At 49.7% G+C, this 27,814-nt stretch overlaps 1 long non-coding RNA gene, 9 other non-coding genes and 1 pseudogene across 12 annotated transcripts in view; 5 read left to right on the forward strand and 6 right to left on the reverse strand.

The window, feature by feature from the left end:
• Positions 1 to 917: 917 nt before the first annotated feature.
• On the reverse strand, positions 918 to 3,824 carry LOC146404095 (uncharacterized; annotated as a pseudogene).
• TRNAN-GUU (transfer RNA asparagine (anticodon GUU)) lies at positions 1,116 to 1,189 on the forward strand. Its single transcript has one exon. It is a non-coding gene; the product is annotated as a tRNA-Asn (tRNA).
• On the reverse strand, positions 2,094 to 2,166 carry TRNAV-CAC (transfer RNA valine (anticodon CAC)). Its single transcript has one exon. It is a non-coding gene; the product is annotated as a tRNA-Val (tRNA).
• A 641-nt stretch (positions 3,825 to 4,465) lies between the features above and the next one.
• Positions 4,466 to 4,537, forward strand: TRNAQ-CUG (transfer RNA glutamine (anticodon CUG)). The gene has a single exon. It is a non-coding gene; the product is annotated as a tRNA-Gln (tRNA).
• A 7,112-nt stretch (positions 4,538 to 11,649) lies between these two features.
• TRNAN-GUU (transfer RNA asparagine (anticodon GUU)) lies at positions 11,650 to 11,723 on the reverse strand. Its single transcript has one exon. It is a non-coding gene; the product is annotated as a tRNA-Asn (tRNA).
• Positions 11,724 to 14,172: 2,449 nt separating this feature from the next.
• TRNAE-UUC (transfer RNA glutamic acid (anticodon UUC)) lies at positions 14,173 to 14,244 on the reverse strand. The gene has a single exon. It is a non-coding gene; the product is annotated as a tRNA-Glu (tRNA).
• Positions 14,245 to 14,975: 731 nt separating this feature from the next.
• Positions 14,976 to 27,814, forward strand: part of LOC146404100 (uncharacterized) — a 45,940-nt gene continuing 33,101 nt past the window's right edge. Inside the window, exon 1 of one of the 3 annotated variants that reach the window (XR_014844247.1) lies at positions 14,976 to 16,120. This is a non-coding gene — a long non-coding RNA (uncharacterized LOC146404100). The remainder of the gene's footprint in view (positions 16,121 to 27,814) is intronic. The other 2 variants (XR_014844249.1, XR_014844248.1) reach the window with 2 other exon arrangements.
• TRNAV-AAC (transfer RNA valine (anticodon AAC)) lies at positions 16,619 to 16,691 on the forward strand. Its single transcript has one exon. It is a non-coding gene; the product is annotated as a tRNA-Val (tRNA).
• Positions 21,335 to 21,405, reverse strand: TRNAG-CCC (transfer RNA glycine (anticodon CCC)). The gene has a single exon. It is a non-coding gene; the product is annotated as a tRNA-Gly (tRNA).
• On the reverse strand, positions 26,727 to 26,798 carry TRNAH-GUG (transfer RNA histidin (anticodon GUG)). The gene has a single exon. It is a non-coding gene; the product is annotated as a tRNA-His (tRNA).
• TRNAN-GUU (transfer RNA asparagine (anticodon GUU)) lies at positions 27,514 to 27,587 on the forward strand. The gene has a single exon. It is a non-coding gene; the product is annotated as a tRNA-Asn (tRNA).

A 27,814-nucleotide genomic window follows, 5' to 3' on the forward strand; every position in this document is an offset into this window, starting at 1 on the left:
TATTCTGTGATCTTGGTGATGATCACACATTTCAATATTCAAATAGATGTCCATTGGTGATTTGTGCTTTTTTTGTTTTCTGTGAACATACCTTAATAATTTTCTTCTGGAATAAAACTTGGCAGTTGGATGTCCGAAAATCCGTTGTAGACCATGACCGGTTTGGAGTATATTGTAAACTCTTTAAAGTCTGTTTTATTTTGTGTAAAAAAGCATGAGTGATATTTGAAACATTTCCACCCAAACCCAAAACCCTATAAAACAGTTCCCATATGACTGGACCATTTTCCTTTGTGGAAGCTACACGCAGGGCTCATTTAGAGCTTGAACCTGATCTTTAGATATTTTCTCTTAAGTGGAGACTGATGGGGCACATCCAGAGCGCTACAGCCTAGTGCACTGTTGATGTGAACTCCGTTCTCCTGACCTGACTCTCTTTGGTGTCCAGTGCTGCTCTGGTAGATAGGGTGCAAAAGGAAAAGAGCGCCCTGACTTGGATTCCAACCGAGGTTGCTGCGGCCACAACGCAGAGTACTAACTCACTATATGATCACGGGCGCGCCACCGGGCTAACTAGAGACTGATTTTGTTCTACTACTTTTGACATAAAACCATTCCAATTACTGAGCTGCTTTGTTGGACAACTGCATGTACTTCTGATTTTCCTTCACATCTTCCTTCCGTTATTCGCTCCCCATTCTGATGCATTTCTCATCTCCCCTGCATCCAGCCCTTGTCTCTGCACCGGTCTCCTCCTGGGAAGTAATGTTGCTTTGTTCCTGCCTCCCCTGCCTCTTTCCCTCCACGGCCAAGCTGAGGGAGGCCTGTGCCAGACGGTTGGGGGAAGGCGCGGCGAGGAACTGGAAGAACCATTCCTGAGCCCACCGGGCATTCAGCTTCCCTGGGGTCCCATTTGGTCAAGCCCGGGACGCCGTGGCCGCGGGCGTCTCCCAGGCGCTGGCATCTGCAGCGGGTGTGGAGGTCAGCTGCCTTTCTGCCTTCGGAATCGCCCGACACACGGCTTTCCCACGTTTTCCTATGCTTTGCGCCGGCACCGCAAGCTGGCAAAAGACTCGTGGCTCTGACGGGAATGAAGCGGGGGCGGCCTCCCGCCTGTCTCTGTGGCGCAGTGGGTTAGCGCGTTCGGCTGTTAACCGAAAGGTTGGTGGTTCGAGCCCACCCAGGGACGCTTCCTTGGGCCTTTGGAGGTGTAACTAAGTGGCATGGGCTGCTTTCTCCCTGGCGCAACACTTATGCGTGAATTTGGGGTGTTATCTCCTCCGTTTTGCCCGACACGACACCATCGCTTATCCTCACAGAAGGCCTCTGGAGGAAACCAGGTCTCTTGAAATACAGCATTCCTGGCAACAGCGGAGTCGTCGTCTCATCCTTACCCCCGGGTTCCTTTTACCAATGTGATCCTTTCAGGGTCACAGCCGGTCTGCTACAAACACTCCATCACAGCTGAAAGAGAAATCTTCTACAACTTCCGGAGAAATTATGTTTCCTCCCTTTGATTTCGTAAAACGACCCCACGGACAAACAGACAGGTCACTGGTACATAGCTGGACTTTTCTTGTAACGTCTCAGGGGAGTCCAAGAGAGGAGAGTCAAAGCTCGTGCTAGAAGCATGTGCAGACAAGGATTGTCTGCCAGGAGCTAACAATCGTCATGGCTGCCCAAGGTTCAAGAGTTGGATGAAGTTGGACCTAGTCCTCCACGGCAGATAGATCACCACCAAAAAAGCCAAGCGCACTTCACAGGGATGAACTTCTTGGTTTTTCAGAGACATACTATGTGCCAGCGTGTGGAGGAGATTTAGATGCTTGGTTATTAGCAGGCGAGGGGATGTCTAAAAGTAGAACACCCCGAAGTCAGCCTTGCCCTTTGTGTGCCCCCTGGGATTAACTGGTCGCGGCCTGAGCTCCAACGTGCCTGAGAGCAGAGAAAGGACGGCTAGTTCAAGCGGCAAGGAAAGTCTTAACCTGTTGCCCTTGGCAGATGCCATTGTGCCAGCCGCCTGACAACCCCCCCCCCCCCCGGCCCTTTCGGTTTTTTCCAAGAGGAATGGCAAGTTCGTGAAAAGAGGTGACTGTTTCCGCCCGGTTTCGAACCGGGGACCTTTCGCGTGTGAGGCGAACGTGATAACCACTACACTACGGAAACACTGCATGCGCGAACATGTAACGCCGTATCCAGGAAAACCGTTAATCCTGACACCTGTATGCCAGCCACCAACTTTCTCTCTCTCTCTCTCTCTCTCTCTCTCTCTCTCTTTCCTTCCTTCTTTCTTCCTTTCTTCCTTCCTTCTTTCTTTCTTTCTCCCTTCCATTCTTTCTTTCTTCCTTCCTTCTTTCTTTCTTCCTTCCTTCCTTTCTTTCTTTCTCCCTTCCATTCTTTCTTTCTTTCTCCCTTCCATTCTTTCTTTCTTTCTCCCTTCCTTCCTTTCTTTTGTTTAATGAGAAAGTGAGAAATAACCCTGGGAGCCCCAGCGATCTTTTAGTCAAGGAGACTGCGGGGCTCCCGAGACGCCCTTGTTTAGGTCTCTCGGCCTCCCCCTACCAGAGGACCCTCGTGTCGCCTCCCCCGCACCCCTGCCCTCCCGACTGCCCGGCTTCGCAGCCACAGGAGCCCGGTGCCCCCGAAACGCAAAGGGCATCAGAATGGTCTCACTCCACTTCGCCCCTCACCCGCCCCAGAAGCAGATTCCTGCGCCCTCGGAGACACCCGGGGCCGGGACCTTCCAGGCACGAATCCGCTGGGATCCAGCGGGAGCTGAACACCCGCTGGGCTCCCACGGAGGCTCTTCCCATTTCCTCGTCTGTCACCCTCCCCCGCCCCGCCCCGTGCTGAGAGTTTGCCCTCCTTTCCGAGAGGCCTCCGGCCTGGCGCTTCGTTTCCCGTGTCCATCACGCGACCTCCACGAGGGCAGAGGTCGAGGGTACGGTTGCCCTGGTGTCCCCACGCCCGAAACAGGGCCGGGCACGCACCAGGACACTCTTCGGCCTTGTCGGGTTCATACATGGTCGTCTTTAGCCCTTAGTCCCATGAAGACCTTTGAGAATGGAAATAAGGAAGCGCTACCCAAGTGAGACATTCTTTCTGAAAAGCTTTCATTCTAGTGCACTGACTGCTCAGCATCCCGTGGGGGCGGGCAACCGAAAGACCTGCAGAGCACCGTCTGCGCGCCCCCGGGAGGGAGGCAGGCTGTGTTCTGGGGGATCGATTCTGGGAGCGGAAAGGGCGGGAAGCGAAAACCCCTCGGGGAAAGCGGGTTTGGGAGGAGCACAGCGAGACCTCCCGGGAGGCCCGTGCAGGGATCCCGAGAGAGGAGCGTTGTTTCTGCCCCGTCACAGCGCGCGGAAGGAGGGAAAGAGCTGGAGTAGGAGCCAAAGCAGGAGGCGAGGGGAGGGGGCGCGATGGAGGGAGGAGCGGAGAGGGATGAAAGGAACTTGAGCTTCCGCCCCCTCCCTCGCGCCTTCTCTTGCCTTCCCGCTCCTTCTTGCGCTTCTTCCCATTCCCACGGATGCAAAATCCGGATGTATTCACACCTGAGAAGAAAGCCCCCACTCGTCTGTGCTCAGGAGCATACCCTTCACGCCACCACCACTCCCTCCCCACCTCTCACCTCGGGCTCCCAGACCCAACGCCCTTTCTTCCCTCAAGGACATTCCTTCAGACCACCGAGGGTCCCACCTCACTTGCTTCTCTCCCTGCTCCTTGTCAGAGCCCGGGTCTCCAGGTGTCTCTGGTCCTTCTGCTTTCTCTCGACAGATTTGGCTACGGTCTGGCTTGTCTGAGTGTTCTATGGAAATGTTGGACATGGTTGAGCACTTCGTGTCGTACATCTTATCATCCACATTCATTAAGAAAAACCACTCCTCCCCGGCCCCAAATAAATCAGAGGTGTGTGAAGGAGAAAAGGAGAGCGCCCCTGCCTCCCACTCCCACTCCACGGCTGACACACTTTCTGTATTGCATGTAGGAGGTGGTGGTGGCTTTGGAGTGCCACCTGTGCTATGTGGCCAAGGGACCCAGGAGCCCCCGACGATCCTGCCCTGACAATCGTCTGCCCTGTCCGGGCAATGGGGAACGTGGGAAGGCGAAGAAAAGGACGATAACACGATTATTTGCAGAAATTGTACTTGGAGCACAGGAAACTGGCAAACAGAGACAGAACGTGTGGTTTATGATGGAGACCGAAGGGGCTCTTCCCTGGCCGGAAGCCCAAAGCTCACTTTCCACTCTACCTCATTTGCTGAGATGCAAGTGCAAGGAGAAAAGGCGGTGGAAGGAGAGGCGCAGAGAGAAAGCACGAGGGATGAGCTGCCACGCAGGTCAACCGTAGTCCAGCCTTGACGGGTGGGTAGAAGACGTGTCTCGGGATCACCAGGGAGGAGGATGGATGGTAAGTAAAGAGGTGTTCACCCGTCTCTAGCCGCACGTAGGGCGCCGCTCTCGGGGAGGTTCCATGGTGTAATGGTGAGCACTCTGGACTCTGAATCCAGCGATCCGAGTTCAAATCTCGGTGGGACCTTTCTGTTTAATTCCGACGGGGGGAGACTTTTTAACCCCCTAAATGGGACTTGCCTTCCAGCTCCCGCCTCCCACTCCGTCCTCCTCTTGGGACTGGACAGCCTCCCCCGCCCTCAAGGAAGCTCTGCGGGGCACGCGTTTCCCCCGGGCCGGTCCCTCCGGCTCCCGTCGTGCTGGGCGCCTCGCAGCCGCGTTCCCCGCGCTGTTCCCCCGACTCTTGAAGGAATCGTGGTGCTGGAACCCGGCTTCTCTCTCAGCAGCGCGGTCCACGCGTACTTGGCGGGCAGAGGGCCATATGGAGCCCGGGGGCCCGGGCGGCTCTTCCCCTCGCCGGCATTGGCGGCGTGGGTCCCGCCGCCAAGGGGCGCAAGCCACCGAGCCTGGGCCCCACCTCGTCGGGTCACCCTGGGTCCCGGGGGGTAAAAGGCCCAGGCAGCGCCCACTGAGTCCTGCACCGCGAGGGGGCTTCACACCGCGCCTCTTGCGCCTGCACGGCTGTGCCTGTGAGTAAAAGGTGGTGGGAGCGGCTGTGACGTCGCCGATCAGCCTGGGTGAGGGCCTCTTCACTGTTGGGTGGTGCTCCGAGGCCTGAATTGGAAGTACTGTGTTTTCTTCCGGTGCCCCGTTTTGTTCCTAATTTTAATTGACCCTATTCCGGATCAATGGACTGATTTTATTCAGAATTTCTCGCTCCTCAGTCTCCACTGGACCCGAAAGCCGCCGTTAGGCTAAGACTGGCACCTCGACTCCAGGAAATCTCGTCCTCCCCCCCCCCCCCAAGCTCAGCCAGAAGAGGAGGACCGGCAGCAGATTCCAGCATCTGAGGAGACCCCCCCCGCTCCCCCCCCGTCCCCAGGTGCCCAGCATCTGCCGCCGTCCAGGCTCCTCCGGGGCCAAAGGTGAGACGCGCCGGAGCCGCTCGAGTCCGGACCCTGGGTCTCCGCTTCGTCCTGCTCCGCAGAGGAGACGCCCCAGGACGTGACCAGATGGAAACACGTTCGTCCCCTTCTGCTCGGTAGAAAAATACGGATGAGGATAGTGGTGGACTTGTTAAAATGGTCCCTTCCAGGTGCTAAGGAGCACCCTTCCGATTTCTCTATCTTTTGGAACTTTCGGCGGTTACAACGGACTCAGTGACACAGCTGTCTATGTAGGGTCTCACGTTGGAAGGCGCGAAAAGAAAGGTGTGAGGCCGGCGACAGGATCCGAGAAGGGAAAGAATGGAGAATGACAAAGAAGGGGGAAAGGGCCGGCAAGGGGGCGAGCACACAGCGGGAGCAGTCGCTGGGTTGGGGCGGCCGCAGCTAATCCTTCGGGAGCGCTCCCACCCTTTCCTGATCCGCCGCAGAACCCACTTCCTCCCCAGCTCCCAAAGCCGCTGGCCTGGCATCTGCTGCTGCCAAGTTTCCTTTGCTGCTGGTTCGCTTGAGAGCGTTGAGGTGGGTTGTCCAGCGGATTTGCAAGTGAGTGGAAGTCTTGGCTTCTGCCTTGGAGATGACTGGCGCTCGGGGAAACACACACAAACTCCTCTGGTCCCTTCGCAGGCGGGTCTACAGGTCCTGGAGTGGCAGACTAGGAGATGAAAGAGTGACAGTATTTATTTAGAGAGAAGGAGATACACAGCCAAACCGTTGGTTACATGAGTCGAAGGTGGTTATCCCTGGAAAAAAGGAATGTGGGATGGGATCAGGGGACTCCTCTTTTCCATATCGGGTCACATGTAACTTTGATTATATCTATATCTTAATAGCTATATTTTAATTAGCTATAGATAGATAGATGTAGATATAGATACAGGTAGGTATCTCTATATCTATCTATCTAGCATCCATCTATCTATCTATCTAACTAATTTGTCTTTTTAGGGCCACACACGGGGCATATGGAGGTTCCCAGGCCAGGGGTCGAATCACAGCTACAGCTGCTGGCCTAGGCCACAGCCACAGCAAGGCCAGATCCAAGTCAGGTCTGCCACCCACACCACAGTTCATGGCAATGCCAGATCCTTAACCCACTGAGCAAGGCCAGGGATGGTTCACGTCTTCACGGAGCCTAGTTGGGTCTATCACCGCTGACCCACGAGGGGAACTCCTATAAAATATGTTATAAATATATATAATATAGTATATAAATATATTTAAAAGTTCATTTTAAAGTTAAATGTTTCACGTCTATCACTCTTAAAATCCTGGTTCTTGTGTCATGTGAAGAAATGTTTTCCACTGTTAAACCATAAATTCTGTATTGGGACATTCTTGAAGGAAAGAATTGGACCATTATTTCCCTCCTGATGAGCTGATCAGATGAGATCATCAGCTCACAGATCTTCCAGCCCAGGGGATTACTGCTTATCAGAGAGGATCACTTTACTCTCCCTAGGAGAGTCCACAGCCCCTGAAACGTATCAGGAACTTAAAGTCAGTTTTCATTGTAAGCAGTCCTTACCCAGGGTTGTGGCCTCACACATGAGCTTATGCTCAGTGATCATATACAAAGTGCCATGTGCCCGGGCTCAGAGTCTACAAGTTTTACGTGAGTTGACTCATGTAACCCTGTCAACAGGCCTATGTCATATAACTGTCCTCATTTACATATGAGAAAACTGAGAGGTTGAATAACCTGTGCAGTCACTCAGTCAGTGAGTGGGATTTGAAAGCAGGAATTTGAACCAAATCCAGCCTGGCTCCACAAGATATGCTCCTAATCAAAGAGAAACGCACATGGTAAAAGTGCTTGACAGTAAATTGAAGTCTGGGAGTTCCTGTTGTTGTTCATCGGGTTAAGAACCCGGCTAGTATCCATGAGGCTGTGGGTTCCATCCCTTCCCTTGCTGGTGTGGGTTAAGGATCCAGCATTGCAGTGAGCTGCGGTGTGTGGGCCACGGATGCAGCTCAGATCTGGCGCTGTTGCGGCTGTGTTGTAGGGCAGCAGCTCCAATTTGACTCCTAGCCTGGGAACTTCCATATGCAGCAGGTGAGGCCCCAAAAAGCAGGGGTGGGGAGGGGAGAAATTGACATCTGTATTTCTTTGGGGCAAAAACCACCAAGGAGGAGTCATATACCAGGCATAAAACTGTCCTAAATATTCTCATAACCCTCCTGTCTCCCAAACATCCTTCTTATCCCAACAGCTGCTCCCCCTTAAATCTCCAACTTAAACACAATTCCTACCAGAACCAGGTTTTCCTCCCCTTTATCTTTTCCTCTCACCTACCCAACACCTCTTCAAACTCTTCTCAAACTCTTTTCAAACTCATCTGTTCTTTCACTTCCGGGTCATCCATTGTTGAAATTTAAATATCTGAAAAATGCATAAAGAAGAAAAAAGGCAGCCATTCATATCACCACCGCCTTTTTAGCTACTGTTAACATCTTCACATATTTTTCTTCAAATGTGTTTTAAGTTATTCTAATTTTTGCAAAAAGCATAGATGCTTGTTATACAAAATTCAAATGATGCAGAAAATCCAAATATGTAAAAATTTGAAACATCTGAAATTCAAAAGTTTTTGTGAACACTAGGTAAAGAAAAAGATTAATAGAATCATTTGTTATATCTACAGAAAGAAGAATATACATAAGTATGCTTTTCTAAAATTGAGCTCATATAGATGCCATTTTTGTTTTAAAATATTCAGTTTAATCGTACATGAATTTAATGGAAGGGAAAATACAAAAATAAATGAAGGAAGTGTTGCATTTTCAATGAGATTGTTTATTATAAGAGCGATGCTTTTCTAGAAGAATCCTGTAAGGCTCATAATAATAATGATGTTGATGATGATAATTTAATTAAGGCCTTAAACTTTGGAAGGATTCTTTTTTCTTTTTTTCTTTTTAGGGCTGTACCGGCGGCACATGGAGGTCCCCAGGCTAGGGGTCGAATCTGAGCTGCAGCTGCCGGCCTATGCCACAGCCACAGCAACGCCTGGTAGCCTGGTCTGAGCAGTGCCTTCGACCTACAGTGCAGTTCATGGCAATGCCGGATCCTTAACCCACTGATTGAGGCCAGGGATCGAACCCTCATCCTCATGATACTAGCTGGGTTCGTTACTGCTGAGCCACAGCAGGAACTCCTGATCATTATTTTAAAAATCAAATTTCTTAAGGTAAAATTTGAAAATAATCAAATGCATCTATTTCAAGTTTGATGACTTCTGACAAATGAATACACACACATGTCCCCATTACCCTGTTTAAGAAAAAAAGAACATGGCCATTACTCCAAAAATGTCCTCTTGTGCCCCTTTGCCTGTCCATCCCCCACCACGGCCAGAGCCAGGTCCTCAGTGATCTAGTTTCTGTCCCTTTGGATTAGTTTTGCCTGTTCTAGAAATTCACATACTTGGAACCACAGGGTGTGTAGTTGTCATCATTCAGCAGGATGTTTTTGAGATTAATCCGTATTGTTGCCAGGTATCAAGAACTTGTTTCCTTTCATTGCTTCATTTCGTCGTATTCCTTGGACTGAATACATCACAATTATATCTGTTCACCTCTTGTTGGACATTTGAATTGTTTTCACTTGGGGGACTCTTATGAACAAAGCTGCTGTGAAGAAGTCCCTTTGGTGGGTCTATGTTTTGTAAATTCTACTCAAATTTTTTTATTCTTTCATACTGATTTATTTTGTGCATGGATGTTACATTCACAAATACAATTTTTTTTTTTTTGAATCTTACGAAAGCCTGAAGTACAAGCTTATCTTTGTTTCCTAGCTGGACATGTTTATTATAAGCCGCATACTATGCCAGGTGTATTATTAGGTTATCTCATTCTACACAACACCTTCATGAGGTACTTATTATCACTTTCACATGACACTTGCAAAATTGGCCCAGCACATTGAAGGAGCTGGTCCAAGGTCAAACAGAAGGCAAGTCCACGTGGCATCAGGCCTGGAACGGAAGCTCCCCCCAAAGGTTGGCCTCCTAGCCACAGACCCAACCCAAGTCTCGGTAATAAGCTTGGTATGTCTGATGGGCCCAGAAACCAGTATCCAAGCAGGCCCTGGCCACAGTGTTGCTTAGCTTCGTTTGGTCAGAAACTCCTGGATCAGGGATCCAGAGAATACTAGTGTGGGCAATTTTGAGACTAAGGAGATTGGTTAAAGACTCTAAAAACCCATTTTCTCATCAGTGAAGCACTGAAAGGTAACCTCAGTCTTGGTTCAGATATTCTGTATTTGAGCAAAGAAACCTCCCGCTGCTAGGGCGAGTAGGATGCACTACTATTCTTTCAATGACCCAAACATTCCATTGGCATCCTGTGCTTTTCAGTTGGTTTTCTTTGGACCTAGCCTTAAGTATGGCCCCTCCTCACCCCATTCCCACTGCCAGCACCCCCCCTTGGATCTCAGAGGCTTGTAGAACTGAGCTGATCTGTGAGTACAGTCCCCAAGGTAGCCATGAGGGAGCAGTAGTCCTTCTGTCCATAGCCCTGCCTTTTCTGAGTGGCCCTGACTTTGTGAATCAGAAGGGAGAGCAAAGCAAGAAGAGAAGAACGTATCCTGGGGAAACGGGTTGCCCAGCTGCAAAGCTGACAACTATAAACACTGGTTTCCTTCTAAACTGTAATCCAATATGCTCAGAGAGGGGAAAAAAAACTAAAACTACTTTTGACTGAAAAAAAAAAAGTTTTGTAAATTCCGACTGCCATTTAAAAGAGAAGGGATGTTAAAGAAACTTCCTAATTTATCAGCCTACTGAAGCATGTCAAGTGCAAATTGGAGGCTGAAAGAAAGCTAGTTTTATATGAAGGCAAGTAATAAGGGAAGGCCTGAGAGAAAAGAGGGGGAGTGGGAGAGGAGACTGGAGCCAGAAATACGAAGCGGCTGCTGGGAGTGGGAAGAAGGAGTGGGTGGCATCTAGGGAATTTTCTGGCAATGATTGCAAGGCAGCTGACACTCAAGAAATGAAGTCCGAGAAAAGATTAGATGGCAGGAAACCAGTAGAAGGAATGGCTAGTTGCAAACTCTCACAGCACAGGCAGATGAGAAACTGGACTCTGGTGCCTCCCAATTTCTTGTGTTCCCTCCTGGAAAGACCACTGGATATTCTGGTTCAGACTCAGGTCTTACCTGAGTGGCCTACGTATGCTGGATTACACAGAGTAAACACAGCAGCTTCAACATGGATGAAACAAAATGCACCAACAGGTGAGTGCAGGCATTATCGCTTCTACGCCAGGAAGGCAGTAATAAGATGCATATCCCAGCAAAGAATGAATCTTCTCAAAAAAAGGTTTTCTCCCAAAAGAATGTGGTCTCTGCTGCAGATAAATGGAAAACCTAGTACAAAGGCGATGAAAGCAACTACTAGCAGGAACTGACAAAAAGAACCACTTAGAGAAAGACCCAACGTCTGTGGGAAGTTGCTAGAAACCAGTACCAGTAGGGAATTTTATGGCTCCTACCCCTAAAAATTCTTTCAAAAATAAAGGTGAAAAACGACATTTACAGGCATCCAAATGCTGAAAGACGTATTCACCAGCTGACCCACACCACAAGAAAAGTTAAAAGAGTCCTCCAGGAAGAAAGAAACTCACACCAGAGAGAAATCTCCATGGGCACAAAGGGATGAGGTACAGATGTGTTGAGTTACAGATCTATGGTCTAAAGCCTCCAGCAGTCGTGGCAATAACAGAAGTTACTTCTAATAAGCCAGTGAAGGTGAGGGAGTGGAACCATATACAAAACCATGTAAACTCTTGTAAAACATTTGCCCTTCCAGAACTCTACAAGTAGGCATGTGGACAAGATGATGACTGCATTTCTTTGGTAACAATAAAAGTACGATTTGCAATAATAAAAGCATAGAAGTAAATTGATTTTAAAGGTACATGTAAAGGGTTTAATAAATAGCAGTACAAATAATGGAGGGCAATTCATTGTTAAAAGGAACCCAGGGGGTAAGGATGAGACGACGACTCCGCTGTTGCCAGGAATGCTGTATTTCAAGAGACCTGGTTTCCTCCAGAGGCCTTCTGTGAGGATAAGCGATGGTGTCGTGTCGGGCAAAACGGAGGAGATAACACCCCAAATTCACGCATAAGTGTTGCGCCAGGGAGAAAGCAGCCCATGCCACTTAGTTACACCTCCAAAGGCCCAAGGAAGCGTCCCTGGGTGGGCTCGAACCACCAACCTTTCGGTTAACAGCCGAACGCGCTAACCCACTGCGCCACAGAGACAGGCGGGAGGCCGCCCCCGCTTCATTCCCGTCAGAGCCACGAGTCTTTTGCCAGCTTGCGGTGCCGGCGCAAAGCATAGGAAAACGTGGGAAAGCCGTGTGTCGGGCGATTCCGAAGGCAGAAAGGCAGCTGACCTCCACACCCGCTGCAGATGCCAGCGCCTGGGAGACGCCCGCGGCCACGGCGTCCCGGGCTTGACCAAATGGGACCCCAGGGAAGCTGAATGCCCGGTGGGCTCAGGAATGGTTCTTCCAGTTCCTCGCCGCGCCTTCCCCCAACCGTCTGGCACAGGCCTCCCTCAGCTTGGCCGTGGAGGGAAAGAGGCAGGGGAGGCAGGAACAAAGCAACATTACTTCCCAGGAGGAGACCGGTGCAGAGACAAGGGCTGGATGCAGGGGAGATGAGAAATGCATCAGAATGGGGAGCGAATAACGGAAGGAAGATGTGAAGGAAAATCAGAAGTACATGCAGTTGTCCAACAAAGCAGCTCAGTAATTGGAATGGTTTTATGTCAAAAGTAGTAGAACAAAATCAGTCTCTAGTTAGCCCGGTGGCGCGCCCGTGATCATATAGTGAGTTAGTACTCTGCGTTGTGGCCGCAGCAACCTCGGTTGGAATCCAAGTCAGGGCGCTCTTTTCCTTTTGCACCCTATCTACCAGAGCAGCACTGGACACCAAAGAGAGTCAGGTCAGGAGAACGGAGTTCACATCAACAGTGCACTAGGCTGTAGCGCTCTGGATGTGCCCCATCAGTCTCCACTTAAGAGAAAATATCTAAAGATCAGGTTCAAGCTCTAAATGAGCCCTGCGTGTAGCTTCCACAAAGGAAAATGGTCCAGTCATATGGGAACTGTTTTATAGGGTTTTGGGTTTGGGTGGAAATGTTTCAAATATCACTCATGCTTTTTTACACAAAATAAAACAGACTTTAAAGAGTTTACAATATACTCCAAACCGGTCATGGTCTACAACGGATTTTCGGACATCCAACTGCCAAGTTTTATTCCAGAAGAAAATTATTAAGGTATGTTCACAGAAAACAAAAAAAGCACAAATCACCAATGGACATCTATTTGAATATTGAAATGTGTGATCATCACCAAGATCACAGAATAGAATTTTTTTTTTTTTTTTAAACATCCAAGCGGGGCCCTGATACACTTTCCAGGTAATGCCTATCCAATTCCGAAGTCTACCCCCTTGGATTAGGCTTGCCCTTTCTTCAAGGTCATGTGAGTGAATATGCAATTTCCTATCTAGCTAATATCAAGCAACAATATATTTTGATGTATATGCATGCATTTGTGTTTCTCACGCCTTAATTTTAGTGTTAATGATAAGCATTACACTAATGTAAAACTATGTCACATGTGAGGGACACTGGGGTCATTTCAAACTACAGCATAGGGAAAGGCTCATAATAATACCTTTCTACTGTAATTTGTGAATATGAGAATAACTGTCCATTAAAGGTAAGGGAGCCGTGGACCAAGCTGGCCAGGTCCATGGGCCATGTGTCACAACCTGTCAAGAAGTGTCGATTCCCTCATGTCTGCCAAGAGACCCAACAAAGCAAGGGGTTGCCTTCTGCCATCGCAAGTTCTCGCTCCTCTTGTAGGAAAACTTTGATCCAACTCCCTCCCCAAGCACTAGAGAGGTGTTGGGCCATTGCTGCTGGTTGAGAGGGGTGGCTTGCTGTCCCCAGGAACACAGCTAGGGTGGAGAAGGAGGAGGGAGAAGTGGACACCATAAGAAAGACCATAGAGTTGACTAGGCCTGAAAGGGAATGGGCCTGTTGGAGGCAACCAAGTGGAGTCCGGAGGGCAGCGTGTCCTGGGTGGATGACAAACTGGTCGTTTTCTTATAAGCACAGGGGTGCCTGGCCTGCACTATCAGGGAGAACCGAGTACATCTCCGCCTGAAGCTTCTTGTAGCTTGAAGAGAACCAGGTAAGAGGGACCTCCTAACCAGGACGAATCCTTCCGCTGGCCTTGGGGGACAGGTCCCACCAAAGCTGGCTTGAAGGGACACGACGAAGGAAAGTCCCAACCAGCGATCATGAGTGGATGTCTGCAAGCTGCTCTCAAATGGTGTATTAAATCATGTATATGGAGAGAGAATTAGAGAGCCGGGGGAGGGGGGGAGTGGTGGTGATGTTAACTGGTGCATTTAGGTGATGAATATACGATGTCACTATTCTTGCAAATTTTTGTATGTTTCCAAATTTTCTTAAAGGAATAATTGGTATTCGGATCTCAAGTTCTCTTTAGATGGACACTGACAGCGAGATGTTAGGTTTCTGAGGTGAAGGGAGGAGTGGAGACAGATGGCTGCCCAGGTGGCTGCATCTGGACCCTGGGGCACAGGGCACGTTAGGCGTTGAAGTGAAGATGGCTGGGTGCCGAGACTCTGTTATAAAAGGAAGAAGGAAGGAAAGAAAAACGCAACCTTCCCTGACCGGGAATCGAACCCGGGCCGCGGCGGTGAAAGCGCCGAATCCTAGCCACTAGACCACCAGGGAACCGCGAGCCGTTGGTTTATGAGTGAACTTCCGAAGGCCGCACACCCTGCCAAGGCGCTGTACCCGAAAAACGATCCCTCACTGACTTCTCCACAAGCAGAGCCCCACGCGAAAGGCTGAGAGCTCTGCGTGACACTGGACACGCCTGCGAGGCCAGCCAGGTTGCCTCGCCCCGGCCGCACCTCACAGCTGCCCTAGCAGACGAGCTTTTCTTTGCCCGGCGGCCGCCTGAGGAGAGAAGGTCGCCGGGGCCGGGACAGTAGAGGCGGGTGGGGAGGCGCCCAGGGTGAGACCCCCGGGACCCCCAGCCTCACAAAGGACGGCGGCGGGTGCCGGAACGGGGACGGCTGGGTGGAAGACGCTTTCAAATAAGCCTCCGCGCCCAGACCTGGGTTCCGGGTCTCGCCGCTACGACCTGCTGCGCCTGCCTTTTCCCGCCTTAGAGGACGCCAGCTCCCGCCTGCCTTACGCTCAGCCCCAGGGTCGTCTCCCGACACGGCGTTTTCCTCAGACCCCACATCCAGTTAGGACTTCGCGTTTGCTTCTCGGTTAATAGGCGGGCTTTTGCCTACACAACGCCTCCTTTTCGCGACTCTGCATTTGGCCAAATGACTCTCCCGATCAAGGAGGGGGACTCAGTGTAACGCTCGGCTCCCGCACCCCGAACCTCGGATGGGGGAGGGGTGTGTCCCGCGGCCGTTGCGCTTTCCCCTGGGCTCCGTCCGGCTTCCGGGCCGGTCCTCGAGGGCAGCGGCAGGGCCGGGTCCCCTCAGCGCGCTCCTCTCACCGGGTCTGGAGCCCCGCGCCTCCTGCAGCTGCTGCAGGGACGCTCCAGGGGCCGCCTTAGCGGGTTTGCGGGACCCGGCGGCGCGGGCGCGTATTGGTGGTTCCTAGGGCGCCCGCCGGCCTTCGGTCCCTGTCGGGAAAAGGACCACTGCCCCCGCGTCCTGTCCACCTGGGGCGGCCACGGGCCGGGCGCGAGGGAAAGACAGTGAATCCTTCCCTCTGGCTGGGCGTGGGAGGTGAAAGATAGAGCCTGAAATGTCCAGATCGAAAGCTGTTTTTAAGTCCGCCTGTTTGGGGACTCAGCGCGCCAGCGCCGGCGACGACGGTGCAGTCCGCTCGCACCTTCGACTGCTGTTTGAGGCGACGCACATCAGGCCAGAGCCTCAGCGTTCGGCATTCGGAGCCAGTGCTCACGCTGCTGGCGCCGGCCCCCGGGTCGAGCACCTGAACCTGAGGCGTGAAGGAAACGGGCTGACCGCCGCACCGGGAAAAGCAGACAAGCGACTGCTGGAGAAAATGGCCCAAGCTTCCCCTAAACTTTTTACGCTTTACTTCTAAAGGAAACCCGAGAGACAGACAGACATTATGTTAAAGGGTCTCAGCAAAAAGAAACTCCTTCTGCCTGCTGGCCGTGCGCTGTGGGGTGAACGCGAAAACCCCTCCAGACGCCGGCTTCCCGTGGAACCTCTTTATCCGTCCTCGGGTAAAATTCGCACCCCGTCACCTGGTGGACTAGAAAAGTGCACAGGCAAATAAAAGAGGTTTCACCTTGTAAATGGTAGAACGAAACTGTCCTTCCGGAAGACTCTCCAGTACAATGAGGGAGGAATGAGCCATCGTGAGGTCTGCGTGGACCGCGGCCTGGGTCCTCCACCTCTTTATGCTGGGCTGGGCTTCGAACGGATCCAATCCCGGGCCGGGAAGCGCGTCTCGGCCTGCGTTGCCGTTCGCTGTTTTCGAACAGCCATCTGACCCGAGACGTCAGCCTTTGCTACGGTTCCTGCTACACGTGAAAGTGTGACTAACGTAGTGGATTCACACTAGGCGAGGACGACGCCCGAGAAGCGCTGCGGGGGAAAGGGCTGGTGAGGTAGGAGCGCGCGGGTCAGGCGCGTGGGGGCAGAGGGAGGGAGGGTCCTGGGGTTCCCGAGTGGATTCGAAGCACCGCGCATTTCCGACTGACCGCTGGCAGCGTGAAAAGGGCCACGGAGGGGCGGCGAACACACTGCTGGGCGGCGGGGTCTCCGGGGCTCAGAGGCACCCAATCCCCGCCCCTCGCGGCTTCCGGGAACTGGGGAGTCAGCGGGGGCGACTCAGGCGCTTAGCTGTGGATCTGGAGACCCTGCGTTGGATGCGGGATCCGGCATCCCGAAGCTAGAGCGTGTGTGGTGGGGGAAGCGGGGGACGTCTTCGCTTCGAGAGAAGCGAGGCACCCTAAGCCAGGGTACCCTTCTTGTCTGAGGAATCGCGCGTGCTCCCAGGTCTTTTTTTTTTTTTTTCTTTCTTCTTCTGTCAAAAATGTTTGTGGCCAGCTGTGGCAGGACCAGCTGTTTTCCTGGCTGTTTCACCAACCCCTTGCACGGGCAGGGTTTCCGTAGTGTAGTGGTTATCACGTTCGCCTAACACGCGAAAGGTCCCCGGTTCGAAACCGGGCGGAAACAGGCACCTATGCCCTCTTTTCCTGAAACTTGCAGTCACCTCCAAAAACCAAAAAGTGGCCAGCGGGATGCAACAACGTGTGTAGCCGCATTTTTATCTCCCCCAAACACAGGGGAGTTCCCTTACTACCCGAAAGCCTGCTGCTCACTAGGAACCAGGCCTCCCTTCTCCTCTCTGAGTCACAATGGAGACCAGGCCACACAGACAGTCCAAGGTGGCCAACGACAAACTCCACTTCGGTTCACCTTTACATCCAGAAATCCTCTCACCTCTTCCGGCGCCTAAACCTCCTCCACACGCTGACACACATCACGTCTCTGAAAACCAGAAAAACTCATCCCTGGGAGGCGCACTTGGCTTTCCCTCATCCTGGCACACTGGGGGAATGATTTGATTTATGTGACCGCACAAAAGAGAACGCGTTACTTTTTGCAACGGGGGCTCAAGCCAAAGGCACGAAGGGGAAAACTTTCAGGCTCCACGAATAGAGCCAGTCGTGGAGGAAAACGAGTCCTTACCGGTGCCATCATCAGGAGAGCCCCTGGAGTTAGGTCAGAGATCAGGACAGATGAATGTGCTCGTCGGCCTGCTGAGAGCCAAGTCCGCCCCTGACTCACAAGGAAACCGAGGTTCAGAAAGAGAGCAGGGCCTTGGCTTTGCCTCACACAGCGCTAAAGCTATGCTAGGCTGGAGCCCAGCCAGTTACCTTGTTGGCCTGACCTCAGAGCCCAAAGCGCCCCCGCCAGGCCTGGAGAGGTGAAGAGTGATGAGCCATGGAGCACGGACTGGGAGGGAGGCTTGTACACCTGCTTTCAGCCCTGGGCCACTGGAGTCACCTTTTCCCTGCTCTCCGCATCTCCGAAATCTAACCTTTACTGGAGTAGACTGCCTGTCTCCTCGTCACTCTCCAGTTCTTCTTCTGGGGTTTTATCCTGTTCCCTCGTGGAACACCCTTATTTCCTATTCTGTCGCCAGGGGCCTTGAGTACAAGAAATATGGAAGTCAAGTTTCAGTCCCAGGCTACCTTGTGAAGTCTTATAGGAGGTCCTCACTACTTTAAGTTGGGACCGCAGAGCTGTAGGCTCTCGGGGTAAGGGTGATCTGATCTAGTCCCGCCCCTTCAAATGCCTGGGATTTTGGACAAGGCAGCCTTGGGGCCACAAGCAGGATAAGGGAAAAGAAAGCGTAAAACGTTCGTGAGAAATCGTGGCCACAGACTTGACCTCTGGTGGATTTAAGCTTAAGCACGCCTGGCTTGGGTAGTCTGGGAAAAATGCAAGACCTCAACTTGGTGGGTGTTCCCCAACTGGTAATAAATCCAAAGAGCCCAGCAGGGGAGAATGTATTCAGAGGAAATTATATTCACCCTAGGGTCACAGAGGTAGCCACACATAACATTTAAAGAGAATCAACTAGCATCTAGAATTCAGCTGTAAAAATAGAAGGACAAAATCTCCTGTGTTTGAAATTTTAGAAACACCTCTCCCAATCATTGTGTCAAAGCAGACGTGAAAAGGAAAATTGGAAACTAGTCTGAATCAAACAAAACTGAAAATGCCATGTATGTGCAGAAGGTGCAGCCAAACCAGTCTTCAGAGGACAGCACACAGCTTTAAGTGTAGATCATGAAAGTTAGGGCCGACTGCTGAAGAGCTAAATCTTCATCTCATACAGTTACAGAAGAAATAACAACAGCAGCAAAAGCAGATAGGAGCAGAAACTATACAGAAAAGCAGGGATTTGGAAATTAGAAATAAATATACACTGTTCAGCAGAAATCGGCACGACATCATAAATCGAATGTACTGTAAATTTAAAAACAATTTTTTAAAGAAATAAATATACCGAAGAGAAAAAGTAAACGATTGGCTCTTTGAAAAGACTCCTAAAACTGTTAAAAAGAGAAGAAGGGAGTCATCACTACTGAACTCGTAGACCTAAGGGAGCAATAACCGAATATCATAAACGCATACATGTTAACACATTTAAACATTTAGAGGAACTGAGTATTTTCCAATAACGGTTTGGGGGGAGAATGAATTAGTCCTACAAGCGTTACATTTTTTTAAAATCAAAACTTAAAAATCTTTCCACAAAGAAAGCTCCAGGACCGAAAAAATTCATTAGAGGACGTGACTCCTAAGCTAACAAATTCCAAAAGAAGTAAAAGATGGTACATGGTCTCCACCTTATTTTTATGAGTTGAGATTGAAACCAAATCTCTAAAAAGGCAATGTAAAAAGGATGGAAACCGTAGACCTGTCTTACTACTGAATACAGTGGTGATTTTTTTAAAAAATACTGAATGAAGCAATTATAATCATGACAAATTTCATCTTCTACTGGAGGTTAGTCGATTGCCATTAGAAAATATATTAATCTAATTCACCACAGTAACAATGTAAAGATGGAAAATCATAAACACTTCAGCACATAAGAAGTGTTTGAAAAAACTTCTCCATTGATTTACCATTTTAAAAAATTATTCGCAAAACAGGATGGAAGAGCAGGGCCCCAACCTGCTAACGGGTATTTTCCAAACCAAAGAAAGACAAGATAAACACACACCAAAAAGACATTCGGCAAACATTAGAGTTGATGATAAAATACTGGCTTTTCCCTCTTTGACCCTTAAAAATGAGGAACTATCAGGAATCAGGAAAACAGGTTTTGCTCTGACCACATCTTTTCACCACTGTGATGGAGAACTTACCCAGTGAGGAAAGGCAAGAAAAAGAAAGGAAAAGTATAAGAAGTGGAGATGAAAAATAAACACTACAGTTAGTCCCATATATGAAAGATGAATTATGAGAATTATGAGGAGAACTGAGTTTATCTGGTATACAAAAAAAAATTTTAAATCAAAGAAACTGGACTAAGTTGAGGTTTCAAGAAACGAAAGTATTAAAAGCATTATAAATATTCAACAGTGGTACAGTTCAATCACATGCACTGAGGAGAGGACAGGGGAAGGAAATCTGACCCCTACCTCCGCTATCACCAAAATCATTTCAGTGTGGATTAAGCACCTAAACGTGAAATGAAACTTAAAATGATTTTAACTGGTACCATGTAGCAGGGCATTTCCATGATCTCAAGGACTTTAAAAGTAAGATAAAAAGACCAGTTCTTAATGAAGAGACTGCGCCGTTTGACCGCGTTATGCATCTCTGTTCATCGAACTACAGAATAATGAGTGAAAAAGACAAGCCACAACCTGAGCGACTGTACTTGCACTCAGCACAATAACTGACACTGAGGATATTTAATGCATTATTATGACAAGACAAGAAGACACCGACAGACCTATAGGAAAATCACCAAGGGTTGGGGCGGGGCAGGCGGGGCGGGCGAGACACCATGTAAGAGAAAAATCCAAGTAGCTAACACACATGGATTGGTGCTCAAATTCTTCCTCCATAAAGAATATTAAAAGGGAACCCCCAGTGAGATAGCCTTACAGATTGGTGAAGAAGATGACGTGGTGAAGAAGAGGAGGAGGCGATAGAGGGGAGGAGGAGGTTGAAGAGAAGAGCGTAGGAGGAGGAGGAGGAGAGGAGGAAGAAAGAGGAAGAAGAAAAAGAAAATGGGAGCAGGGGATGAGGCAAAAAGTTACTACCCGTTAAAGCACAGGAGGAATTGAGGAATTGCCATCGTTTTAGATTCCAAATGTAGAAAGACGATCTCAGAATATGGAAACTCTTGAAAATAAATAAAACAGAAAGCGAGGGGGAACTTCCAAAATGTCATGGATCCTTGATTTTGTACTGCCGTTAAACAGGGGAATCCGCCACAGATTTGGGGGTGAAAGTTAGTCGCGCTCGGAGCCTTCAAGCGGTGTAAAACAAAAACGGATAAAGGGCTCCCAGCTTCCGTAGCTCGTTTTCCATTTGAAAAAACACAATTTTCAGGATAACACCTGTGGACACGCATTACCAGGGCCACGGGATCCTTCCCGGAACACCGATGGGTCCACGAAACACGCAGAGGCCCTGGGGGCTGGCAACGTTACCACTTCGACCCTGGGTCCCGTGCCGACTCCAGACGGCTCTCGTCACCTCTGCGCCAGGCCCCCTCTTCCAAGCTCCCTTCCTGTCCACGCGGGTTCTTCCCTGCACACCTTCCTCTTCCTTGGGTCCACCTCCTTCCACACTCGGGTGTCTGTGGGTCCCGCAGCCGCTCTCTTTCCGGGGACCTTCCTCTCCTGACGTTCGCTCCCGGGTGAGACGTGGCCCAACCGTTAGCCCGAGAGGCAGAGCGCGAATCTGACCTGATGGCTCCAGAAACCCGAACAAACAGTGTTACTCAAAGAGACGGCGGCCTCAGAGCCAGGCCCACCAGAAACCCTCGCAGGTTAAAAGGTACGAACTGGCGGGCGAGACGGGTTGCCGCGCTGCCATGCAAATGCTACTCCATATACCGCGCCCCCGCCCCCCCAAACAGGCCACCGCCGCAGGGCTCTTGCAAAGCCCCAGTTCGGGTTGATCCCTTGTATCTTCTGCTCTGAGGTGCCCTGAGGATTCTAGTTCTCATTTTCCTACTCCTGGTGGCCAGAACCACAGACTATTGGGAGTTGACTGTGCACCAGACAAAACAAGGAGGCGTGGTAAGTCGAGGAGGGGAAAAAAGACACCGGCGTCGGTCGTGCATTGGCCAGGAATCGAACCCGGGTCTCCCGCGTGGGAGGCGAGAATTCTACCATTGAACCACCAATGCTCCGCCTGGCTGGGCGCCCTGACACATCTCAGGGAAGAATCTCCGGAACCCTGACCTAGAGCCCCGCGGCCGCGAAACTACAAGTTCCAAAATAGGCTTACAGCGCTGTCTTTTGAAGACAGAGTCTGACACACCGCCAGGCACTCCAAGGAAAGGCTTGCCAAGGAGACTGGCAATCTGGCAACAGCACGAAGCGGGGACATTCAACTGAAAATATCAAAGTACCAGTTTTGTCTGCTCACACCACAACTCTGATAAAATCAGGCTCTTTCCAACCGTAAAACAACCCCCCCCAACCCCGCAGAAAAACATCAGACATTTATCCAGATCGCTTGTCTCCCACCCTAGATAGACCTAAACCTTCAACTGTCACCTCAACCTCTTACCTTAGGGAGCCCGAGAAAATAATCCCACTCACCTGGTTAGGTAAGCAAAATTCTTTTTTTTTTTTTTTTTTTAAAGATTTTAACTTTAAGATTTTTAAATATACACTTGTAAAGGTTATTTTCTCCTTACACTTAATGCAAAATCTTGGCTACGTTCCCTGCGTTGTGCAAAACACCCTGAAGCCTCTTGCACCCAATCGTTTGTACCTGCTACTCCCCCAGCTCTATGTTGCCCCTCCCCCTCACTGGTAACCACTAGTTTGTTCTCCATATCTGTGCGTCTGCTTCTTTTTTGGTTATATTCACTCGTTTGTGGTATTTTTTAGGTTCCACATGTAAGTGATATCCTACAGTATTTGTCTTTCGCTGCTGACTAACTTCACTCCGCACAATTGCCCTCCGAGTGGATCCATGAGCTAGATGCAAACGGCAACATTTTGTTCTTTTTCCACGGCTGAGTAGTATTCCTCTGCCTGTGTGTGGGGGGGGTGGGGGTGGGGGTGTGTGTGTGTGTGATGAATGCTTAGGTTGCTTCCACACCTTGGCAACTGTAAATAATGTTGCGATGAACACTGGATTGCACGTATTTTTTGAATTAGTGGCTTTTTGGTTGGTTGGTTGGTTGGTTGTTTTGGATATATACCCAGGAGTGGAATTGCTGGGTCTAAAATTCTGATCCGAGGGAGAAATAAGCAGTAGAAGCAGAATCACACTAGAATTAGAAGAAGAGGGCCAGAATCAAAATAGAGATGGTAAAGAAACACACCTTGGTCAAGGGAGTTAGCTCTTTCTAACTGTTTTTCGTACAAGAAAAATGAGTTGGTCTTGTGACCACTATGACAACAGACCGCTCTGTGTCTGCTTTTTAAGGTGTTCAAAGCATTTGGATGGATATGTGACATGTAATGATTACTAAAAGATTAAATAATATTAAGTTTGCAATCAATGTTTGATGATATGGGAGAATCTAATTTCCAGAATTGAACTTTGTACGGTGCTGAGTTTTAGCATTTGTGACTCTGAGATGCATATGAGGTGCGGGCTTTGGTGTGTTGGTTGTATAAGAAGCAGGCTAATTTTTTGAAAAGTATTCATGGGTGAAATGTTAACATACTGGACCTCCGATGAAATGGAAACATAGACTTCTCTTCCAAATCTTCTCTGGGGAAACTGCACTGAAGAGGGAACCTGAGGGGCTCCCCCACACCTTGGGACTTAGGAATCCATATGACTTTTTGAAAGGTAAGAGCTGCAGAAGTGCAGTCATGCTTCCCTTGCTGAGAAGCCCAGCTAGGTAGAAGCTGTTTCTGAGCTCACAAACTCGGTCTCAACAAGGAGCACGGCCATCACCTTGACCTGGAAGATCTTTGGGTCTGTCTGGCCTCTGCCCAACCCCCAAGACACGCAGTAGCTCTGGCCAGCATGCTTTCAGTTACCATGTCCATCGACCAGATCTACACTGATTCCCATACCTCTTTCTAAACTACAGATCTGCACTTTCAACTCACAACTCCTAATGCGCAAGTCAATGCCTCATATGCGCCTCAGAGTCATAAATGCTAAGCGTCACCAGAGAGTTCCTGTCAGCAGCACACACCACCCTCCTCCTCAACACGTGATGACCAGATCCAGGCGCAGGGTCTCCCAAAGAGTAGTGTGCCCTGTCTCTCAAGCGTTTCCATCAGTCTGTTCCATCAATCCAAGACAACACCCAAAGCTGTTTCTACCCTTACCTAGGGTGTTTACCCTCACCGCCAACCACCCTGTGGCCCAAACCAGACCTTGCTACCCTCTTTGGATATACTCTTTCATCCTCCCTGCCTGGAAGTGTATTATGTCCAGTATAACCCACAGATAGTGCTTAAGTTTATCCGATGCACCCTGGCTTCCTGCCACTAAAAGCCTGCATGCTTCCATTCATCAACTCTTTGTTTTAATTGTGAATAAGCTATAGCTTATTTATAATGTTGTGCTAAGTTCTGCTATACAGCAAAGGTGATTCCATTGTACATATATGCTATGAATTTTTTAAAATTTTCTTATTTTTTCTATTATAGTTGGGTGTTTTTGTTTGTTTGTTTTTGTTTTTTTTCCTTTCTTTTTGGTCTTTTTGCCTTATCTAGGGCCACTCCCGTGGTATATGGAGGTTCCCAGGCTAGGGGTCCGATGGGAGCTATAGCCGCCCGGCCTACGCCAGAGCCACAGCTCCTCGGGATCCGATCCACACCTGCGACCTACACCACACCTCATGGCAACGCCGTTATCCTTAACCCGCCGAGCGGGGCCAGGGATTGAGCCCGCAACCTCATGGTTCCTAGTCGGATTCGTTAACCACTGTGCCACAACGGGAACTCCTGAGTATACTTTCTTGATATTATCTCCCATCATGGAATAGCCCAAGAGATTGGCTATGGTTCCCTGTGCTATACAGTAGGACCTAGTTGTCTATCCATTCTAAATGGAATAGTTTGCATCTGCTAAGCCCAACCCCCCAGTCCAGCCATCCTCCACACCTCCCCCTCGGCAACCACAGGACTGTTCCCTATGTCTGTGAGTCTGGTTCTGTCTTGTAGAGAGGTTCATCGGCGCCATATTTTAGATTCCGCATAGAAGTGATACCGCATGGTATTCGTCTTTCTCTTTCTGACTTACTGCACTTGGTGTAATAATCTCTAGGTCCATCCGTGCTGCTGCGAATGACCTTATTTCGTTCTTTTTATGGCTGAGTAGCATTCCCTCGCGTGTACATACCACATCTTCTTAATCCATTCATCTGTCGATGGACGTTTCATTTGTTTCCACGTCTTGGCTATTGCGAATAGTGCTGCTATGAACATCGGGGTGCATTATCTTTTCGAATGGCAGTTTTGTCCGGTTCCATCCGTCAACACTTTCCGCCAGTAATGCAACCAGATAGAAAGCCAGTCTCCCCACGGCCAGTCTAGTCCACACCCATCTGCATCCTGGGTGACCCCTCTGCAGGACATGCCTGGACCTGGATGCTCCTGTTGCCTAAAACCACCTAGGGTCCCCAAAGTCCTTCCCTAAAGTGTCCTCTTACATCTATGACATGTAATCTGCTTCCCCCTTCCCCCTTCCTCATCAGCAGAATATCTCTGGCCAGTTCTCAGGACCAGCAACAGTGAAGTACCTCATGTGTCAGGAACTCCCTCACTTTCAGGTACTTGCTTCTCTCTACAGGGCTGGGGTGAGGTGGGCGGCCTCCCGAAACTCCCTCTTCATTTTTCGGATTCATTCTCATCCTTCGCGTCTCAGTTCAGAAGTGTCTTCCTCTGGAAAGACTGTCCTGTCTGAATTGAAGGTGTGATGGGTCCACTTTTATTTTTTAAATTGTGTTCTAACAAAAGCACGTTTTATTTGACACTGTCTTCCAAAGGCATATTTTCAGGTGAAAACGATTCGTGTTTCCTGGGAAACCAAGGCTGCGTGTGTAAATAACATGTTCTCAAGAGATAGCACAGTGCCTAGCATAGCTCAGAGTCTAGGGTCGTTAAACAGTGAAAGAGAGAGAGAGAAGCAAATAAGGAAAGTTTCTTTCTCTCTCTGTCACACACACACACACACACACACACACACACACACTCACATACACTCACCTGACAAATGTGGAAATAAATTGAGTGCCCACCTCCACCCCCCTAAAAAAGAAAGAAAGAAAATAAGTTTAGCAAGATAGGCAGCAAAATGATTAGTCTGAGATTCCCTTGCCGCTTGGCATCTACACAGACATTATGTCCCGCTATTACATGGACTCAAGAGAAGTCGCAGAAGTGAGAAGAGGCAATTTTCTGCAACTGTTGCCGCTGGCACAGGAAATTATGGAACCGCGAGTGTTTTAGACACACCTGTGACTGGCAGCCATACTCTAGTTTCTAATCACCGTTTTAGTGCTCTTCGGTGACAGTAAAAGTTCCACTTTTCTAGGACTTGCCTCAGGGCTCCCCTCCACTCCCCCATACTAAAACCTCTAGGATAGAAGGCCACTGGACTTGCTTTCCCTGCCAATTGTGTGTATGTGTGGGTGTGGGTGTGGATGTGTGTGCCCACAGCTCCCTTACCTTTAATGAACATTTATTCTCACATCCGCAAATCATAGTAGAAAGGTATTCATATGAACCTTTCCCTACGCTGTAGTTTGAAATGACCCCAGTGTTCCTCATATGTGACATAGTTTTATGTCTGTGTGATGCTTGTCGTTAACACCAAGATTAAGGTGTGAGAAACACAAATGCATACATATATATCAAAACATCCTGTTGTTTGATGATAGAGAGATAGAAAGTTGCATATTCAGTGACATGCAAGAACTTGAAGAAAGGGCAAACCTAATCTGAGGGGGTACACGTCAGGATGGTTTATAAGCAGCAGGCGATGGATAGGCATTACCTGGAAAGTGTATCCTGGGGCCTGCTTGGATGATTAAAAAAAAAAAAAATTCTATTCCGTGATCTGGGTCATGATCACACATTTCAGTATTCGCATAGCTGCCCATTAATGATTTGTGCATTTCGTTCTGTGACTACATCTTAATAATTTTCTTTTTGGATAAAAATTTGCAGTTGGATATTAGAAAATACAGCTTGGACCATGCCGGGTTTGCGATATATTGTGACTCTTTAAAGTTTGTTTTACATTGTGTAGAAAAGCATGAGCGGTATTTTAAATATTTCCACCAACAACCCCAAACCCAATTAAACAGTCCCCGTGTGACTGGACCATTTCCTTCGTGAAAGCGACTATACACAATGCTCATTTAGACCTTGAACGTTTCTGTCTTTATAGTTTAGTATCTTTAGATATTTTCTCTTAAGCGGAGACTGGTAGGGCAAGTCCAAAGCGGTACAGCCTAAGGCAGTATTTGTTTGACCTGCGTTCTCCAGACTTTGCTCGGTCGGCGCGGTAAGAAGAAAAGAGTGCCGTGACTCGGATTCGAACCGAGGTTGCTGCGGCCACAACGCAGAGTACTAACCACTATACGATCACGGCGCGCCACCAGACGGACAGCCCACAGCTCTTGTTGTTGTTGTTGTTGTTGTTGTACTGCCTTTGCCATAAATCCAGTGTAATGATTGAGCTGCTTTGTCGCTTAACAACTGCACGCACTTCTGATTTTCCTTCACGTCTTCCCTCCCCATTCTGATGCATTTCTCATCTCCCCTGCATCCAGCCTTTGTCGCTGCACAGGCTCCAGGAAATTTGCTTTGCTTTGTCCTTGCCTCCTCTGCTTCATTCCCGCCCCTGTTTGTTTCCTCTTTTGGTCAATCATCCCAAACCCTTCCTTCCCGCTCCCGCGGCTGAGCAGAGGGAGGGCAGCGCCCGCCTCGCTTACGGTCGGCGGAATGCGGGGCAAAGAGGGAGCCATCACAGAGCCCAACCCCAGCCAGACCAGGCGTTCAGCTTCTCGTGGGTTCCGCTCGGCTCAGGCCGGGAGGGTCGCGGCCCGAGGCGTCTCCAGCTCGCTGGCGTTTGCGGAGGCTGTGGATCGAGGCACGGCGGGGAGGCTCGGGTGCCCTTCTGCCTTCCCTAGGGCTCGACGCACTGCTTCACGCGCGGTTCCCCACGGGTTGCTCCGGTTTTCCAATGCTTTGGAGCCGGTAGAGCTGCATCCCGCTGCAGGTGGGTGGCTCTGCCTAGCCTGGAGGTGCAGTTGCTCTCCGTGGGAATGAAATCTGAGAGGGCGGAGAGAACACCAACCTCGGCCGTCTCTGTGGCGCAATCGGTTAGCGCGTTCGGCTGTTAACCGAAAGGTTGGTGGTTCGAGCCCACCCAGGGACGGGTCTCCGTTTTAGCACGTCAGAGGCTTGCGGTTGCGGTCGTTTCTAGCCCGCACTTTCCGTTTCTACTCTGCACTTTCCGCTACGTCCTCTCCTTGGAATCTTAGTGCACAGCAGGCGGACCTGCTCCAAGAACATCACACAGATCTCTGGAGGAAAACAGGTAGCTTGGAACCAGGGTCCTCTCGTCCTTATCCTCTGCGCTCTGTTTTGCAGTGAAGTTTCTTC

Source organism: Sus scrofa, chromosome 4 (genome assembly GCF_054392235.1).
Source record: "Sus scrofa isolate SSC_HxYL_T2T_F1_AM1 chromosome 4, Sscrofa_HxYL_maternal_Yorkshire_Landrace_v2.0, whole genome shotgun sequence".
Classification (NCBI taxonomy): domain Eukaryota; kingdom Metazoa; phylum Chordata; class Mammalia; order Artiodactyla; family Suidae; genus Sus; species Sus scrofa.